This window comes from Coffea arabica, chromosome 2c, assembly GCF_036785885.1.
Source record: "Coffea arabica cultivar ET-39 chromosome 2c, Coffea Arabica ET-39 HiFi, whole genome shotgun sequence".
Lineage (NCBI taxonomy): Eukaryota > Viridiplantae > Streptophyta > Magnoliopsida > Gentianales > Rubiaceae > Coffea > Coffea arabica.
The window spans coordinates 60,649,492-60,657,100 of record NC_092312.1 but is presented as its reverse complement, the minus strand read 5'-3'; the positions used below and the strand labels follow the sequence as shown (position 1 = coordinate 60,657,100).

The 7,609-nt window shown below is 36.9% G+C and overlaps 1 long non-coding RNA gene across 1 annotated transcript; it reads right to left on the bottom strand.

Annotated features, from left to right (window-relative positions):
* Positions 1–242: 242 nt before the first annotated feature.
* On the bottom strand, positions 243–2,475 carry LOC140035367 (uncharacterized). The gene is made up of 2 exons (XR_011839505.1): positions 2,112–2,475; positions 243–1,738 (listed from the first exon to the last, which is right to left on the bottom strand). It is a non-coding gene; the product is annotated as an uncharacterized lncRNA (long non-coding RNA).
* Positions 2,476–7,609: the final 5,134 nt, after the last annotated feature.

The following is a 7,609-nucleotide window of genomic DNA, read 5'->3' as shown; positions in this document are numbered from 1 at the left end:
ATAGGGTATTTAAACTAGAAAGTTATAATCACCCATTTCCCATGTTTGAAAAATAATTATCCTAACATGAACAAGCAAATGAATTAGCTTAAATGGGATGCAATTCTAAATGACATGATTAGCACCTATAGCGGGTAGGGGATAATAAAATAGGGAATATCATGCAAATGAGAAAAGATCCTAAAAATGAAAATATGCATGAAAATGTGGTGAATAGCATACAATGATGAATCTAGCGCAAGATGACCTAAAGGGTCTAGCGTTGGACTAGCCCATTTCTAAAAATCCTTGCTAGCGTTGGACTAGCAAGTAAGCGGAGGGAGAAACCACAACTAGCGTTGGACTAGTGTGGTGACGTCATGCATTAACAATTCATAGCGAAACAAATAAAACATAAATTAAAACAAATAAACACATAAGAGCACGTAGCACATAACACGTAAACATAATATCTAGATGCCAAAATCCTAAGAAAAGCGGACAGAACACATAACACATAAGCCACATAAACACGCAACCTATCTATTACATCGGGGGCGCCTAACTACAATCTAGAAGGGGAAAATATAATAAAACAAATCTAATTATCCTATCTATTACATTTTTGAGGTATTTAAATGCCTCTTGAATCATTATAAAAATTAACTAAAACATATATAAGAAAATTTGAATGAATATTTAAATGAAGTAAATAAAGCATATAAAAATATATAAACACATAGGAACAAATAGGAGCACATAAGAGCACGTAATTGACATTGAAATAATAAAATAGGGGTACCTCCCGTTTGAAGTGGTGACTAAATGGAGTCAAATTGTCCTATTTATACTCACAATGAACAAAAGAATCATGGCACCACTTTAATTGAAAATAATAATAATGTTAAAATACTAAATTCACATTAACATGTCAAACGCAAAGAAATTTAAGAACATCTAAAAATTGCAAGTTGAATATGTTCAAAAATAACATAATTAGTTATTAAAGAAAAGAAACAATCATAATAAAGAGAGTCAAAATTCATCAGGGACTGAATTGCAAAGATTGAAAACTTTTAGGGACAGAAGTTATATTTTTCCAAAGTTTAAGGGTCAAAATTAAATGAAAGATAAAATTCAAGGACCAAAGTGCAATTAAATTAAGTACCTAAGTGAAAGGAATTTAAAATATTCTGGGCCGAAGTGAACTACTCCAGAGATCAGGGGCTAAAGTGCAAAATTTGATTTCTGATTGGGGAGAAAAAGGCCATTGGGCCATTATTTATTTCTTTGGGCCGAAAACTACCTAAGCCCAACCGAAAATTCATAGAAACGAGCAGGCCAGCCCGTCATTTTATCACTCAAACCCGACCCAGAAATGCATGGGCTCCAGCCTCCTAGCCCATCCGAAACCCAAAAGAAAAAATAAACCAAAGCCCATTTCCAAAACCCAACCAAAACTAACTCCTGGCCCAACCGAAGAAAAAACATTAGCCCAAACCGTTTTCTTTCTTTTCTTTTCTTTCTTTTTTTTTTCTTCTTCTTCTTTCTTTTCTTTCTTCCCCGTTCGTTCCGTCTCTTCTTCTTCCCAGGCGAGCTGAAGCTTCAGCTGGCGGCCATGGTGGTCGCCGGTGGCGCCGCCGCCGCCGACCGCTACCGCCGGTGACCTCTCCGGTTACCAAAAATCCTCAAAATACACCCCCTCACTCGATTTTTCGCGTAGGTTCCATTTCCGGAGTTAGTTTTTACAAAAGATGATCTGAAAGTGGCCAAAAAGTCAAAATACAGTCCAGTTTTTATTTTTTAAAACACCCAAATCTTTCACCAAAAATCATAAAAAATATATTACAATACTCCTTATAACCTTTATAATACAACTATGATTTTAATTTGACAAGAAAACAACATAAAGAGACTAGAATAAAGCAAAACAGCCCCTAAAATTCATTTTTTCCATTTTGGCATTTTCACAAACACTTGACATGCATTCATGGGCCCGTTTCTTTTTTCTTAGTTCTGTGCATGAATTGTCCCAAAAATTAGCAACCCAACAACCAAGGAAACCAGCAAAAGCAAAAGAAAATTAAACAATGAAGCATGGATTTAATGTGCTAAACAAAACTAAAAATTACCTCAATGTAGGTGGCAATCGCTTGGTTGAAGTTTCTGATGCAAAGCTCCAATTATCCAACCGGTAGCTGCCTTGTTGTGTGCAAAATGTGTTGGAAAAATATTGGGAGAGATGAGAGCCGAGAGAAGGAGAGGCGTTATTCTTTTTTTTTTCTTTTTTTCGGTTGAGAGACCAGAGAAAGAGCCGAGGGAGTTTTTTTTTCTTGTCTGTTTTTGTTTCTTGTCCCTGTGTCAGGGAGAGAACCGAGAGTGTGCTGAATTGAGGGAGTAGTTTTTCTTGAGCCCCAAAAGTGCCGTTCATTTTTTTGTCAGTCCCCGAGATTCAGGAGGGAACCAAGGGATTTTTGTCAAATGGGTTTTGGTTTGTTCTTTCTTTTTTTCTTTTCTTTTCTTTTTTTTTTTTAAGATAAACCTACAAAAATGAGACAAAATATACTTAAAATACAAGAAAACAAATGATTCATCAAATAGAAAATATTCAATAAAACATAAAATTTGACAAAAATTTGGCAAAATTTTGGTGTCTACAGCTTGCCCCTCTTTGTCTAGAGTTTCAAAGAAACTCAAGACAAAGACGTAGACACCAAATTGCTTATCTGTCTCTTGTAGCTGCACCTGAACTAAAATAAACAAACCAACACTTGGCTGAAATTATTGGACAAAATGATGCAATAACATTGCAGAAAATGTGACCGGACCCATGTAGATTTGCCTACGTATCCCACCATGGGAATCAGGTCAAACGTAGTTCGAATTACAAGTGAATCACAATGAAACAAGTGCATTGACCAACTGTGGTCTTTGCAAAGTCGAAAAAGTCTGAGCTCTCAGAACTTCTAAACATGAAACACCAAATGAATGAGAAAGCACAACAATTATTGGTCAAAACAGTCAAGAAAAGTAACTTGTCATAATTAGAAAAAGATGCGCGGAGGGACGCGATTACGCTCCAAGAAGGGGGATAGAAGGGTGCGCGGCGGACGCTGAGACTCACCAACAAAAATTTAAATTGTCGAGAAGGGGGACAGAAGGGTGGGCGGTGGACGCTGAGACTCACCAATAGGAAATTAAATTGATCAAGAATGGGAGGTAGAAGGGTGCGCGGTGGACGCTGAGACTCACCAAAATGAAATTAAATTGATGCGCGGAGGGACGCGATTACGCTCCAACAGGAATTTAAATTTATCAAGAATGGGAGGTAGAAGGGTGCGCGGTGGACGCTGAGACTCACCAACAGGAAATTAAATTGATGCGCGGAGGGACGCGATTACGCTCCAACAGGAATTTAAATTTGTCAAGAATGGGAGATAGAAGTGTGCGCGGTGGACGCTGAGACTCACCAACATGAATTTAAATTATCAAGAAGGGGAGGTAGAAGGGTGCGCGGTGGACGCTGAGACTCACCAACATGAATTTAAATTGTCAAGAACGGGAGGTAGAAGGATGCGCGGTGGACGCTGAGACTCACCAATAAGAAATTAAATTGATGCGCGGAGGGACGCGATTACGCTCCAACAGGAATTTAAATTTGTCAAGAATGGGAGGTAGAAGGGTGCGCGGTGGACGCTGAGACTCACCAACAGGAAATTAAATTGATGCGCGGAGGGACGCGATTACGCTCCAACAGGAATTTAAATTTGTCAAGAATGGGAGATAGAAGGGTGCGCGGTGGACGCTGAGACTCACCAACATGAATTTAAATTGATGCGCGGAGGGACGCGATTACGCTCCAACAGGAATTTAAATTTGTCAAGAATGGGAGGTAGAAGGGTGCGCGGTGGACGCTGAGACTCACCAACAGGAAATTAAATTGATGCGCGGAGGGACGCGATTACGCTCCAACAGGAATTTAAATTGTCAAGAATGGGAGGTAGAAGGGTGCGAGGTGGACGCTGAGACTCACCAACAGGAAATTAAATTGATGCGCGGAGGGACGCGATTACGCTCCAACAGAAATTTTTTTGTCAAGAATGGGAGATAGAAGGGTGCGCGGTGGACGCTGAGACTCACCAACAGAAATTTAAATTGATGCGCGGAGGGACGCGATTACGCTCCAACAGAAAATTAAATTTGTCAAGAAGGGGGATAGAAGGGTGCGCGGTGGCCGCTGAGACTCACCAATAAGAAATTAAATTGATGCGCGGAGGGACGCGATTACGCTCCAACAGGAATTTAAATTTGTCAAGAATGGGAGGTAGAAGGGTGCGCGGTGGACGCTGAGACTCACCAACAGGAAATTAAATTGATTCGCGGAGGGACGCGATTACGCTCCAATCAGGAATTTAAATTGTCAAGAAGGGGAGGTAGAAAGGTGCGCGGTGGACGCTGAGACTCACCAACAGGAATATAAATATGATCTTCTGATCTTTATGATTTTTTTTTTATTATTTTTTTTTTTAATTTTTGATTTGATTTTTTTTTTATTTTTTGATTTTTGAAAATTTTTTTTTTTTTTGAAATAACAGATTGGTGGGATAGACCCGGGCCTAATGAAATAATGAAAGAAATGAAAATGCAAGTCCAATACTATCCAACTGAAAGATTAAAAAATGCACGTTGCTCAAGTTGGTGGATTTGCAATCTCTCTTTTTTTTTCTTTTCAAACTTTAGAAGAAATGAAAGAAACACACTTTTTTTGTTTTTTGTTTTTGAAAAAGTCCGAAGTGACGAATTTTAAAACTAGAAGAATACCAATGACAATTTTCCCTTCAAGAGATTCGAGAGGTACATACATATGTCACTATCCTCTCGATTTTAAAAGATTCTTTTTCTTTTTTCACTTTTTTTCTTTCACAAAACCGATTTAGAATGCATTACCAAAATTGGAGCTCACTCCTTTTGCTATTTGCTCCAGCATAAATCATGTTTAACAAAGACCACATTTTTCATACTTTCGAAAAGGCAGAAAAAGTGATCACATAATGCCACCACCCATGTGATCCCTTGTGATTCCTTTGGCCTTGAGAACCATGCAAGCATGATTTTTTTATGTCAAAACTGCTCCCCAAGAGTTGTGCTGCAACTTGTGTTGAATCTTCTCAGTTTTTTAGCATCAGTCAGTCATACTTCCCTTTGTATCACAAATCAACTCTTTCTAATGACCAGATTTGAAGGAATGTCCGTTTCAAGTTTCAACACTCTGCTCTTCGTTCATGATTCTCTTGTGCTCCAAAACCTTACATTGATGACCTTAGCATTTCGGATTTTTCCTAAGGTCACCCCCATTTTCTTTTCCTTTTTCTATTTCTTCTTCTTTTTTTTTCATTTTTTTCATTTTTTCATTTTTTTTTCTTTTTGAAAAGACACTCATTCGGGTTTTCACTCAATGAACAAATTTTGTCAACAACCTTTATCAACTCAAGAATATGTTTTAAGAAATAATGGCATCAGTGCGACAATCCTTCCCATGCAAAATTGGTGAAGGTGTATTGACATCATTTGCCATTTGATTAAGTGATTTTTGTTAGAGATACTACTAAGGCGGAGGTCGGGACTTCATGATTTTTTATGATGGGGTCAGGTGGGGTGTGGAAGAAATGTTAAGGCTTGAGAGCAAAATCCTCAAAGAGGTTTCAAAAACCCTAAGATCACGTTCTATCAATATTTGCCCCAGTATGAGGGTATTAAAACTGAAAAAATTGCCCCAGTTTGGCTTTTGAATCTATTTTCCTTTTCATTTTCCTTCTCTTTTTTATGACAAATAGGAGATAAAATTTGCCCTGGTGTGGGATTTGCAATCTTTAGGGGGCTATCAAAAAGAATTATTAAGTTATTTTGAAGGTTCAAAGGGAAAAATCAAGGGTAAGATATTCAAAGAGAAAAGAAGAAGGTTCGCCTTTAATCCACCCTAGATGGTATCTCAAAAAGAAAAATCACCTAATCAGATAAAGAATTTCTTACACATGTTTGAATTGATTGGCAGAGGAAAAACCTGTCCATCCAGTTCTGTGAGAATGGGTGTTCCTCCGGATAGCACTCTTTGAACAATACATGGCCCTTGCCAAGTTGGAGCAAACTTTTCTTTAACCTCCTCTTGAATCGGAAGAATTTACTTCAAAACCTTATCCCTCACTTCAAATAAGCGAGATTTGTCTTTCTTGTCATAACTAACGAACCATCCTTTGATGATAGCATTGTCCATGACAAACATTCAACTTCTTTTTCATCAATTAGAGACAGCAACTCATTGTGCTCCTTAATCCATTCGATTTCTTCTGCCTGAGCCTTTGTCAAAATGTGCAAGGACGGAATCTCGGTTTTGGCATGTATTACCACTTCCATTACAGCATAAGAGGGCAAGGTGTTACCCCAACTTAGAAATGTAATCTCCAATGAAATGCTCCCAGAGTTCAATTGCAAAATTTCGCAAAATTGAAGGAAAAACTCTCTTTTTCTTTTTTTTTTCAATCCTTTTTTCTTTTCTTTTTTTTCATTTTTTTCTCTTTTTTTTCATTATTCTCTTTTTTTTTTTTCATTCCTCCTTTCTTTTCTTTTCTCCTTTTTTTTTTTTTTTTTTTTAAGTTGGCTGCTGAAGTATGTACTCCTTTTGAGCAAATAGCCGATCCTCCACTTTGCAATGTAGCATCATTGCTCCATTTTTATTTGTGATTAATCTCCAAATTTGCAAGTTTTGAATTGCACTTTTTCCTCGATCTCAACCATAAACACCTGCATAAGGGGAATTTTTCAAAGCACTTGAATTTTTCAATTTTTTTTTATTCTTTTTTTTGTGTTTTTTTTTTTTAAGCAATGATGTAACAATTAAGATTCATGCAAAGTATTGACTTATCAAAATTTTAAAAATATATACTTGATCTTGGACATACCCTACAAATGTATTATAAAATTTTTGCCTCAATTTGAACTTATTTGATGAAATCTCACAATATATTACAAAAAATTTGCCCCAGATTTTGGGGGTTTTTTTTTTTTTTTAGTTGCAAAATAATCACATGCAATGTGAATAGAAACTACATTTTTCAAATGAAGAATTTAAATATCATATCCAAACTCATGTAGAAGATTCCATGATAAATCCCTCAAAAATAAGACCAAATTGAAAAAGATCTCTTCCTTATTTTGGGATTGGTGTTGAGGGAAAAGGACCACTTTTCTTATGAGCTCATCTTTTAGAACCAATCAAATGGATATTATTCAGGATTTTGAGATGACTCAGGGGAATGGTATGTCAGGATCTGTCTTTTTTTTTGTTTTTTTTTTGCCCAAATTGTATCCAACACATTCAATATCACATCTTGATGAAAGCAAATAGCTTATCACTCTTATTTCTTGAGAAAACTCAGTCAACATATAAGCTGTATAGGCTTGTAATATATGGGTAGAAACGATAGCTAAACATATAAGAACAGGTTATGGCCTTATGATCATGAGTGATTGGAAGATTCCTTAGAGGCAAGATTTTCACTTCAAATTGTCATGAAAGAGAAGTCAGCAATGGACTTTATGAGCTTGTAATGTGGCTTAACAACGATAGCTAAAA